The 11,839-nt window shown below is 33.4% G+C and overlaps 1 pseudogene; it reads left to right on the forward strand.

Moving 5' to 3' along the window:
* Positions 1-10,301: 10,301 nt before the first annotated feature.
* LOC126892732 (KRAB-A domain-containing protein 2-like) lies at positions 10,302-11,110 on the forward strand (annotated as a pseudogene).
* Positions 11,111-11,839: the final 729 nt, after the last annotated feature.

Raw genomic sequence — 11,839 nt, forward strand, 5'->3', positions numbered from 1 at the left:
CCTGATGTGATCTTTTTTAGATATACCACACGCTCTCCTTAGATAATCCATTTCTACTACTTCTATTCTTTTCCTATCTTTTTTTGTCATCTGCCAAACTTCTGCCCCATAAGTCATAATAGGCTCTACCAAGGTACGATAGATTGTCAATTTCGTTTCTTGCCTTATATCTTTAGACCACAGTAGAGAGCTCAGAATGTTTACCGCTTTTTGCCCTGCTGCGTTCTCTTTTCGATGTCTCTTTTGGTAGTTCCTTCTTTAGATATTATAGATCCGAGATATTTATATTCATTACATCTTTTCGTGGTTCTAATTTCTAACTCTGGTTAGAAAACTAAATTGTTAATAATTAAAAACTGACGCGAACTCTAGGTAGGAAACAGGTAGGTTTTCTTCCTATAGGTCTACAATAACTAAAAAAGTAGTCAGCTACCTGAATCTTGGAGTGTCCCGAGAAAATCCTTATAACTCTGGACTAATTATGCAGAACAAAATTCGAGAAAAGCGAAATGTGGGAAGGATAGCCTGGCTGAAGAACTTGAGAAAACGGTTACAATACAGTAGTGCAGAATTATTTCTAGCGGCAGTCAACATGGTCCGCATTGCCATGATTATTTCCATCCTTCGATAGGGGATGGAACTTAAAGAAGAAGGAGAATAAGATATGATCATATTAATAATAATGATATTTTTGCTTCTAATATTTGATCTTGTAACAGGGTGGAGACTTATCTCCTGCGATTAAAAGTAAATCAATAAGTATTACAACCATGTTTTTGCTTTGAACTCTAAATATTCTGATTTTAGCTACATGTCTTCATTGTTTCTCTTTCTTTTTAACTACCCTTAGAATCAAGTTGTGTCTCATTTTGATTTGTCAAACTAATTTTCGAATATTTCTTAACATTATTATTATACAGTGAGCACGTAAAAGTTGGAATAAATTAATTTTTTCATGAATAGGCGATTTTGGAAAATCCCAAAACAGGTCAATTTTTATTTTTAAATTACGACTTTTTGGCATATATGTTATACTAGTGACGTCACCCATCTGGGCCTGATGACGTCATCGATGATTTTTTTAAACGAGAATAGGGGTCGTGCGATCGCTCATTTGAAAGGTATTTCAATTCTTTATTCATTAATATAATCATTAACATAACTATTTATACAGGGTGTCAAAAAAATTTTTTTGAAATAAATTTGTTTACATAAAAAGAAGAATATATGTAATTTCTTTAATTTAAAATACATTTTACTGCTCTGAGGAAACAAAAAAAATGTTTATTTGAAAAATGATCATTGCTTTTTGCTTAAATTAAATGTTCAAATGCTCAAGAGGTAGGAGGGTGGCTGATTTAATATTGAATTTAAGCAAAAATCAATATTTATTTGCCAAATAACCATTTTTTCCTGTTTTCTGATAGCAGTAAAATGTATTTTGAATTAAATAAATTATATACATTCTTCTTATGTCATTAAATTTAATTAAAAAAAATATTTTTGGACATCCTGTATAAATAATAATGATACTGCTTATTTTGCTGACTAGAGAATTGAATTACCTTTCAAATGAGCTATCACACGACCCCTATTCTCATTTAAAAAATCATAGATGACCTCATCACGCCCAGATGGATGACGTCCCTAGTATGACATATATGTCAAAAAGTCGTAATTTAAAAATAAAAATTGATCTGTTTCGGGATTTATTTCCAAAATTGCCCATTCACGAAAAAATGGATTTATTCCAACCTTTACGTGCTCACTGTACATATATATAGGGTGTCCCAAAAGTAGTGGAACGGTCGAATATTTCGCGAACTGAACATCGGATCGAAAAACTGAAAAATACGTGTTCAATCATTTTCAAAAATCTATCCAATGACTCCAAACACCAACCCCCACTGCACCCCCTGGAGGTGGGGTAGGGGGTAACTTTAAAATCTCAAATGGAAACCTCTAGTTTTTATTGCAGATTTGGATTCGTTACGTAAAAGTAAGCAACTTTTATTCAAGACATTTTTTTGAACTGTGGATAGATGGCGCTATAATTGGGAAAAACGATTTATCCTGATACCATAGGTAAATTATAGAGACGGTCTAATATCTCGAGAAATACACTTCCAAATGAGAAACCAAAAAACAAGTTTTTAATATTTTTTGAAAACCTATCGATAAACACCAAAAATAACCCTCCAACCCACCCCCTGGAGACGGGGTGGGGGTAAATTTAAAATCTTAAATAGCAACCCCCACTTTTTATTGCAGATTCGAATTCGTCATGAAAAATTAAGCAACATTTATTCGAAACATTTTTTAAAATTGCTGATAGATGGCGCTAATAAATCCTATTTTTCCAATTAAAGCGCCATCTATCAACAATTCTAAAAAATGTTTCGAATAAATGTTGCTTAATTTTTCATGACGAATTCGAATCTGCAATAAAAAGTGGGATGCAATTTAAGATTTTAAAGTTATCCCCCACCCCACCTCCAGGGGGTGGGTTGGAGGGTCATGTTTAGTGTTATTCGATAGGTTTTCGAAAAGTATTAAAAACCATTTTTTTGGTTTGTCATTTGGAAGTGTATTTCTCGAGATATTAGACCGTTTCTATAATTTACCTATGTTATCAGGATAAATAGTTTTTCTCAATTATAGCGCCATCTATCCACAGTTCGAAAAAATGTCTTGAATAAAAGTTGCTTACTTTTACGTAATGAATCCAAATCTGCAAGAAAAACTGGGGATTTCCATTTGAGATTTTAAAGTTACCTTCCACCCCACCTCCAGGGGGTGTACTGTGGGTTGATGTTTGGTGTCATTGGATAGATTTTTGAAAATGATTGAACACGTATTTTTCAGTTTTTCGATCCGATGTTTGGTTCGCGAAATATTCGACCGTTCCACTACTTTTGGGACACCCTGTATATGTGTGATTCCATTTCAAATCACTCAATTTTGGAGCAAAAAAATTGTGAATCTCCAATTTGTCTGAAAATTGGTATATAGCTTCTGCGGGACCTAAAAATAAGATATTTAAGGTCAAAAAATGTTCTTTTTTTCTCAAAATGTTATTTTATGCGATTTTACAGTGATTTATTATTAACATTAACATCATTGGGTGTTTATTTAAACAAATTTGCATTTTCTATCGTGAAGTATCAATGGACAACATAATATTTTAATAGAAGGGACTCAAAAATGTCATTATATGGCATTATATAAAGTTACTTTGATTCAAAACAAGTTTTTGATGAAATTTTATAGTGTAGAAAATGTTAAAATACCGTTTTTTACATTTTTCTCCATTCTCAAAATACATCATAATTGATTTGGCCGAAAATTTGCCCACAGATAGCCAAAACATAGAACTTTAAGTGGTGAGAAGGATTTGAATTATACTACATTACCAAAAAAGTTACATGCAATATCATAGTCAAAAATATAGGCGTCTACTGTAAGTACAATTAACTCGAAAATATTGACCTCACGACAAAAATTGTTTAAAATAAATTGTAATAATTGTAAATACGATTTATTTGGAACAATTTCAGTTCCTACCATTTTTGTCAAAAAGTTAAAAATGGCGGAGATATTGAGCAAAACAGGATTCTCCTTTAAAATCAAGATGTCGACTAACATAACGGAAAAATTCATTCGTGATTTTAAATTTAGGCTACTATTGACTCCCGTAAAGATTAGAAAAATAAAATTTTGGGCAGCTCGCATGCAAGGTCAAATGCTATCCCGACTGGGCTAACATACTTTTGAGTCTGATATTACTGCATGTAACTTTTTTGGTATTGTAATATAATTCAAATTCTTCTAACCAATTAAAATCCTATGTTTTGGCTATCCGTGGGCAAATTGTCAGCTAAATCGATGACGATGTATTTTGGGAATGAAGGAAAATGTAAAAAACGGTATTTTAACGTTTTCTACACTATAAAATTTGATCAAAAACTTGTTTTGAATCAAAATAACTTGTTATAATGCCACATAATGACATTTTTAGTCCCTTCTATTAAAATATTATGTATTTTATTGATACTATACGATAGAAAATGCAAATTTGTTTAAATAAACACCAAATCACTGTAAAATCGCATAAAATAACATTTTGAGAAAAAAAGATGTTCTTCTTTTTGACGTTAAATATCTTATTTTTACGTCCCGCAGAAGCTATATACCAATTTTTAGACAAATCGGAGATCCAAAATTTTTTGCCTGAGTGATTTGACATGGAACATATTCAGTCGAACCCGCTTATTGGAATAGCCTTCGTGCCAAGTAAAAGTATTCATATAACCGGGATATTCTAATAACCGATCATTAATGACTAGTAAAAACGTTTCGGGACCTCAAATTTATATTTCTTAAATCAGGATATTCTTATAACCGGTATTCTAATAAGCGGGTTCGACTGTATTTGTATCAATAAGTACCTAGATCTCCCTAGGCATAAAAATAAAATATACATCTTATAATTAGAGCGCATTAGACTTTGAAATTTAATTTGCCAATAACCACTTTTTGGTGCTGCTTATATATATATATATATATATATATATATATATATATATATATATATATATATATATATATATATATATAATAGCACTACAGGCCTTAGAGGCCCATGGCTTGAAAAGTTTGTTCGTTCTTCATTTTTACTTTTCTTTAGGTACCTAGATCTTCTCTGGCTTGGTATGTGATTTTTCTCCATTCCTTCCTGTTATTCATTTTTCTTCTCTGACCTTCTAACCCCATTTTTTCCATATCTTTTTCGACCTCTTGCTTCCATCTATTTTTCGGTCTTCCTTTTCTCTTTTTTGAGGCTATGTTGTAGTTTAGTACCCTTTTTGGAGTCCTCGCGTTCGGCATCCTTTCTATGTGACCTCGCCATCTAAGTCTCTGTGCCTTTATCACTTCTATTATATTAGGTTGATTGTATAATTCCTTTAACTCATTATTTGATCTTCTTAACCATAAACCGTCCCTTATTATTCCTCCATATATCTTCCTCAGGATTTTCCGTTCCCAGATCTCCAGTAAACTTTGTTCATTTTTTGTCATTGTCCATGTCTCACTGCAGTATGTTACTATTGGTTGGATAGTTGTTTTGTATAACTGTATTTTTGCCTTTCTTGATAAAAATTTGCTTTTCAGCATTCCATTAAGCGCATGTACACTTTTGTTGCCTGCCATTATTCGAGCTTGTATTTCTTCTTTAATATTCGGTTTACGTGATATTATTGCTCCTAGGTATGTAAATCTTTCTACCATTTCGAATTCGTATGATGTTCCTTCTTCTACTTCTACTTTAAGCTTTTGTCCATTCCTGAACTGACCATCTGTCCATTCCATACATTTTGTTTTAGTTTCATTTATGTAGAGTCCCATTTTCTTCGCTGCTTTTACTATTCTCTGTACTATTTCCTGTAGCTCTTTTGCTCCTCTTGCAAGCAACACCACATCATCCGCAAATGCCAAAACTTGGTGTCGTTTTTGATATAGGAGTGCTTCTCTATTAATTTTTGCTTCTCGCATTATTTTTTCTAGGCATAAGTTAAAGAGTAATGATGACAAAGGATCACCCTGCCTTACTCCTTCATTTACTATAAATGTGTCTGATGATTGGTTGTTTATTTTGACTCTATTTTCTGTATTTTCTAACGTAATATGTATCATGTTGCGTAACTTTCTGCTAACTCCCAATTCCTCAAGCGCCTGCTTTAAATTCTTCCTCTTTATTCTATCGTACGCTTGCTGGAAATCGATGAATAGCGCTATCGTTGGTAGGTTGTGTTCATAGCTTTCTGCTTGTAATTCTCTGATTACGAATATTTGGTCCGTTGTGCTTCTTCCTCGTCTAAATCCGCACTGATATTCACCTATTATATTTTCAGCTTCTTTTTCAAGTTTATCTTTTATGGAATTTGATAAGATTTTATATATGGTATTTAGTAATGCTACTCCTCTGTAATTACTACATTCTGTTTTGTCTCCTTTTTTGTGTAATGGGCAAATAATTGCTTTCTTCCAATCTTTTGGTATCCGTTCTGTTCTCCATATCTCTTTTATGATCTTGTATATACACTCATGTAGCAATTTTCCACCATATTTCATCATCTCTGCTGTTATATTATCGCTTCCAGGACATTTGTTATTCTTCAAATCTTTTATGATTTCCTCGATTTGTTCTTTGCTGGGTGAATTATCTTCTATGTCTTCTAAGTTTTCATTTCCTTCTTCTGCTTCCATGTATTCTCTTTGGTTTGACTTATTCTTGCCATTTAGTAACTCGTCAAAATACTCTTTCCATCTCTCTACTATTTCTGCTTCACCGCTTATATTATTCCCCGCTTTGTTTTTAACGAATATTGGTTTTTGTTGGTATCCCCTTTTCTCATTTCTGGCACCTTGATACAGGTTTCTTATTTCTTTATTTCTGTAGTTCTCTTCTATTTCTTTTAGCTTATTTTCTACGTGTTTTCTCTTCTTTTCTCTCAGCAATCTCTTTACTTTATTTCTTTGATCTATATATTTATTCTTCGTCTCTGTCGTTTCTTTCATTATCATTTCCATCCTTAATGATTTTCTTAGTTCTATTTCGTTTTGGCATTCTATGTCGAACCACTCCTTTCTCTTTTTATTCTCCTGTTTATTACACTCTTTTGCTGCTTTGTTCATTACTTGCTTTATGATGTCCCAGTTGTTTTCTGTTCGTTCTTCTATTTGTATCTTTTTTAGTTCTCTTTCCATTGTTTCCCCATACGTTTCTTGCTCTTTCTTTGTTGCTAATCGAATTGGTTTATTTATATATTTCTTTACCTTTATTTTGTTTTTGTTTTCTGGTATCAGTTGTTTCATTTTGATGCCCACCATGTAATGATCGGAGTCGGCATCTGGTCCTCTGTATGTTCTTATCTTCTTTATACATTGCTGTTCTTCTTTTTCAATCAGCACGTGATCTATTTGGTTTTTAGTCTTTCTATCTGGCGATATCCATGTTTCCTTATGTATTTCTTTTCTTTCAAAATATGTGCTCATTATGATCATATTTTTTTCTCTTGCGAAATCTATGAGAAATTGTCCGTTCTCATTAGTTTCATTGTGTTTGCTATGCTTTCCTATTGTCGGTCTAAACACTTCTTCCTTCCCTATTTTGGCATTAGCGTCGCCTAAAATAATTTTCATATCATATCTGGGTATACTTTCGATTGTTCTGTTTAGTTCACTGTAGAAACATTCTTTAACATCATTATCTTTTTCTTCGGATGGAGCGTGAATATTTATGAGGGTGATTTTTTGGTATTTTCCTTTGATCCTGATAGTACATATGCGGTCTGATACCGGTTTAAACTCTACTATTGCTTCTTTTAGTTCTTTTCTTATCATAAAACCTGTGCCTAATATTCGATTCTTTCCACCGCTGTTAAAAAACAATGTATCTTCTATTTCTAATATATCATTTCCCAGCTGTTTCGTCTCCTGCAAGGCTACTATGTCAAATTGGAACTTTTCGATTTCTCTCGCAAGATGTTTAAGTTTACCTTCGCCATATGTGCCTCTTACATTCCATGTTCCTAAAAGTAAGTATTCTTTTCGACATGTTTTCTTGTTTTTTGGTCCGGTTTTTGTTTTTTTCCTCTTGTTTCCTTTTTTTGTATTATCACTATCCTTTTTCTGTGCTTGTTTCGTCAACGTTATTCCTATGGTACAGTTATTTGTTAGTTTTTTGATGCTGTTTTGATCATTGTGCCCTCTTTGTCGTTCCACTTCCATTCGATGTTATTTACCCATATTTTTTTTACTCCCATTTTGACTTCATTTCCTTTATTTCTTTCTTCCTGGGCAATGTTTCTAATTGTTTTCTGTATATCTCGTTCTTTTATGGTTGTATCTTCGTTGATATATACCTTGTGCTCTTTAATTTCTTTTAGCTTGTACTTTTTTTCCATTATTTTTCTTTTTTCCTCTTGGTTTTCTAATTCAATTAGACATGTTTTTTCGCCTAGCTTGTGAGCATTTCTTATTTTCACCTCTGTTCCTAAGTGGTGTTTGATGAAATTGTTGATTTTTCCTTTTAACCGTGCTTGCTCATATGTGTCTATTGTTAGGCCGCTTATAACTACGTTGTTTATTCGTCGGTGTTTTTCCATAACTTCCATGTTTTTTGTTATTTCTCTGAGTCCCTCCTTGATCTCTTTATTTTCTTGTTTCAGTTCTGCATTTTCTTTTCTCAGCTCTCTGTTTTCCATAATGAGCTTTTCTATTGTTTCCTTACTTTCTTTTTGATTTCTTTTTATTTCCTTAATGTCATCGGTGAGGAGGCTCATCATTATTATTAATTGATCAATTTTTGACCCTCCTTCTGGATGTGTGTCATCACTCTCTAATTTTTCCATTTTCCGGCGCCAAACACTGTCCTCCACCTCAACAGTGCAGAGAAGACAGCGTCTACCGTATTTATTTTGTTTGTTTATTATCCGTTGTTATTTTCTGTGGTTATCCCGAAAATCTACTCACAACGGCAACGTCGCAATTTCAACGGTCAAGGTTTCGTTTCTACGCTTTGATGTTAGACAAGCTTATCAATTGTAGCGATCTTACTTTTTATAGGTCCTTGGTATTATTCCGATGCTATTTCACCGATTTTAAAGTTTTTTCTTATCACTGTCCTTAACTTAATGTCTTATATTATTCACTAGATACTTCCAATAATTTATTCCCCGTTACAACTCTCAGAAATTGAGTTTATTGCAGACGACAAATAAAATATGTGTTTACGTTTTGACTACAGTGTTGCCAATCTTGGTGCTGCTTAACTAGGTCGAAATAATATTTACAGGTGTTGTAATTCTGAACGATCAAAACTCATACTATTCCACCGTTAATCCTCCGATCAAGTTCAATTAAAGCACGGCTGGAAAAAGTGCAAGATTAGGTAAATCGCTTTGCATAATGCAAGTTAATTTTGTCCAGAACACGGTCCAGAGCAAAATTACATATGAATAAATGATGATTTCGTTCTCGGCAGTTACGTCAGTCGACAACAGCTAGATGAGGAAAATTGTCAGTAGCGTAGTTGATATAGGTACCAAAATTAGGTTGTGTTTTATGGGTGTGTAGTGTATATGTTATGGACAAAGTGATTATGTTAGCCATTATGTATAATGCCCGGTCATTATTAATAATGACTAACTTCAGCGGGCAATTTGATAACTTTTTACAATTTATCATATTGTCCGGTCATTATGAAAAATGCTATACTATGGCCGGGCAATGTGATAAATCGGCGTTCTAAGGCTACGGCTCCACGGGCTGGAAATTGACGCTAGCAGTAGCCTCAAAACGAACTTAAGGTTCCGCAGAACGGAATAGGAATAGCCGAACTGTACAGACTACAGGACTTGTGCGTAGTCGGTTCAGTTCGGCTATTCCCATTCCGTTCCGCGGAACCTTAAGTTCATTTTGCGGCTACTGCTAGCGTCAATTTCCAGCCCGTGGAGCCGTAGCCTTAGTAAATCATGCGATCTTCAGCAGCCAATCAACGCGCTGTATCCAAGGTTACAGTCACCGAAGCGCGTCGGCCATTATTTATAAATCATATTGCAGTTGAATGTTAGTAATGGTATATACGACAAGTGGTTTGTTTGTGACATTTCTTTGTTAATTCTTTGTTTATAAAGTATTGCATAGTGAACTATGGAAAAAGAAGAACCATTAAGTGATATGAAAAATCGATTTAACAATCGGTTAACTGAATTAGTTTCAGTAAAAAGTCAAAATTCACAAATTTTCACAAAAACAGCCTACATGGAAATGATACAGAAGGTAAAAAACTCTAAAAGTAAACAGACAAATAAAACGCCGAGTGATTATCAGCGCTTACGAAGATTCGGGAAGTACATTCTAAATTTAAAAATATTACAAGGGAGATGATTGTTATCTATTTAAATTTATGCATGACCTGTCAGAAAAAACATAATGTTCCAAAGAAAGGCTTGGTGGTGAAACCAATATTGAGCAAGGAAATAAATTCAAGATGCCAAGTCGATTTAATCGATATGCAGTCACAAGCCGATGGCTGTTATAAATTTGTGCTTGTTTATCAAGACCATCTTACCAAATTTGTCCAACTTCGACCTCTTACAAGTAAAAGAGCAGAAGAAGTATCGCATGTACTTTTGGATATTTTCAGAATATTTGGGGCGCCGAGTGTGCTTCATAGTGATAATGGCAGAGAATTCGCTAACCATATTATCAAAGAGCTGTGTAGCATGTGGCCCGAGTTAAAAATGGTACATGGCAAACCCAGGTATTCTCAGAGTCAAGGATCTATAGAAAGGGCCAATCAAGACGTAGAGAATATGCTTAGTTCGTGGTTAGAAGACAACAATACAAACAAATGGTCTGAAGGCTTACGTTTTGTTCAACTAATGAAAAATAGAGCTCATCACACTGGTATAGGTTGTAGTCCATATGAAGCCATGTTCGGCACAAAGTTGAAAGTTGGTTTAAAAAGCTCTCTACCCCAAGAAGTTCTGACTGATGTTAATTCGGAGTAAGACTTAGAGGTCCTGTTCAAAAATCAAGAGGCTGGGCTATCTACAGAACCGGATATAATACAAAATAATAATATAAATGTGGACTCTTCAATAATGTTGCCCGAATCAAGTTCATCTCATGTTCAAAATTCATCTCGTGAATCTAGTCAAGTTCCAGAATTTTTAACAAATGCGGTAGAAACGGCTATTGTAGTTAATTTAGAAAATAATGAGAATCTGGATTCCAATATAGATATTAGAATAAACGATGTAAGGAAGAAAAGAAAATTGGCTTTGACGAATCTAGAAAAACAAGCCGAGAAGATGTTAAAATTTTCCAATTCCAAATATCCATCGGCTAAACTAGGTAACACAGTTAGGATACGAGTGCCAGATGTGGACCGAGCTCGTAGTGATCAAAGAAATCTACTAGCTATCGTGACAGAGATAACTGAAAAAAGCTTTACAAACTAGGCACAAAATATGGCATACTAAATCAGTTATATTCAAGAAACCAGTTTACCGTTTGTAAAGAAAAGTTTATCTCCATATAAGAGATTCCAGACACTGAGATATCTCTTAGAGAATGCGCAAGAAAATCTAACTGTGGGGGACAAGGATACAGTAGGTGCGGTTGTAAAGGTGGGTGTAAATCTGATAAGTGTAAGTGTCGTAAAGAAAAAAAAATATGTAACTCCAAGTGTCACCATAGTGGAACATGTTTCAACAAATAGTTATGTATTGTAAATCATTCATACAAAATAAATTTCGATGATGTAGCACGCAAAGGTGGTAAGTGTATTTTTATTTAAAATTGAGTTTGATTTAGAAGAAAAACGATTTAATTTCTCACTGGCCGCTTTGTGTGTTACCATCGATTTCGGTCATTAGAAAAAAATGCAAATAAAAACACAGAATTCTTTTTTTGGTTTCCTCAATTACCGTTAATACGTATTATATTTTTTATGTATACTTATTCATTAAATGTACTCATGTGCCATTTCACAGAAGAATGCAAGACTGTTTTCATTAGTATATAAGAAATATTTTAGTTTTTACTACATACTTGATTGTATCAAAATAAATATATTTCATATTTAATAAAAATAAAAGTAGTTTTAATCATCCTGTCTAGTAGATGCCAAGCATTATACATAATGCCCGGGCAATGTGATGAATTTAATAGTATTTATTATATTGACCGACAGTATTGGGCATTTTTTATATAGCCCGAGCATTATAAAAAATGACCAATTAATCATATGGTCCATAACATATACATA

Source organism: Diabrotica virgifera, chromosome 9 (genome assembly GCF_917563875.1).
Source record: "Diabrotica virgifera virgifera chromosome 9, PGI_DIABVI_V3a".
NCBI classification, from domain to species: Eukaryota; Metazoa; Arthropoda; class Insecta; order Coleoptera; family Chrysomelidae; genus Diabrotica; species Diabrotica virgifera.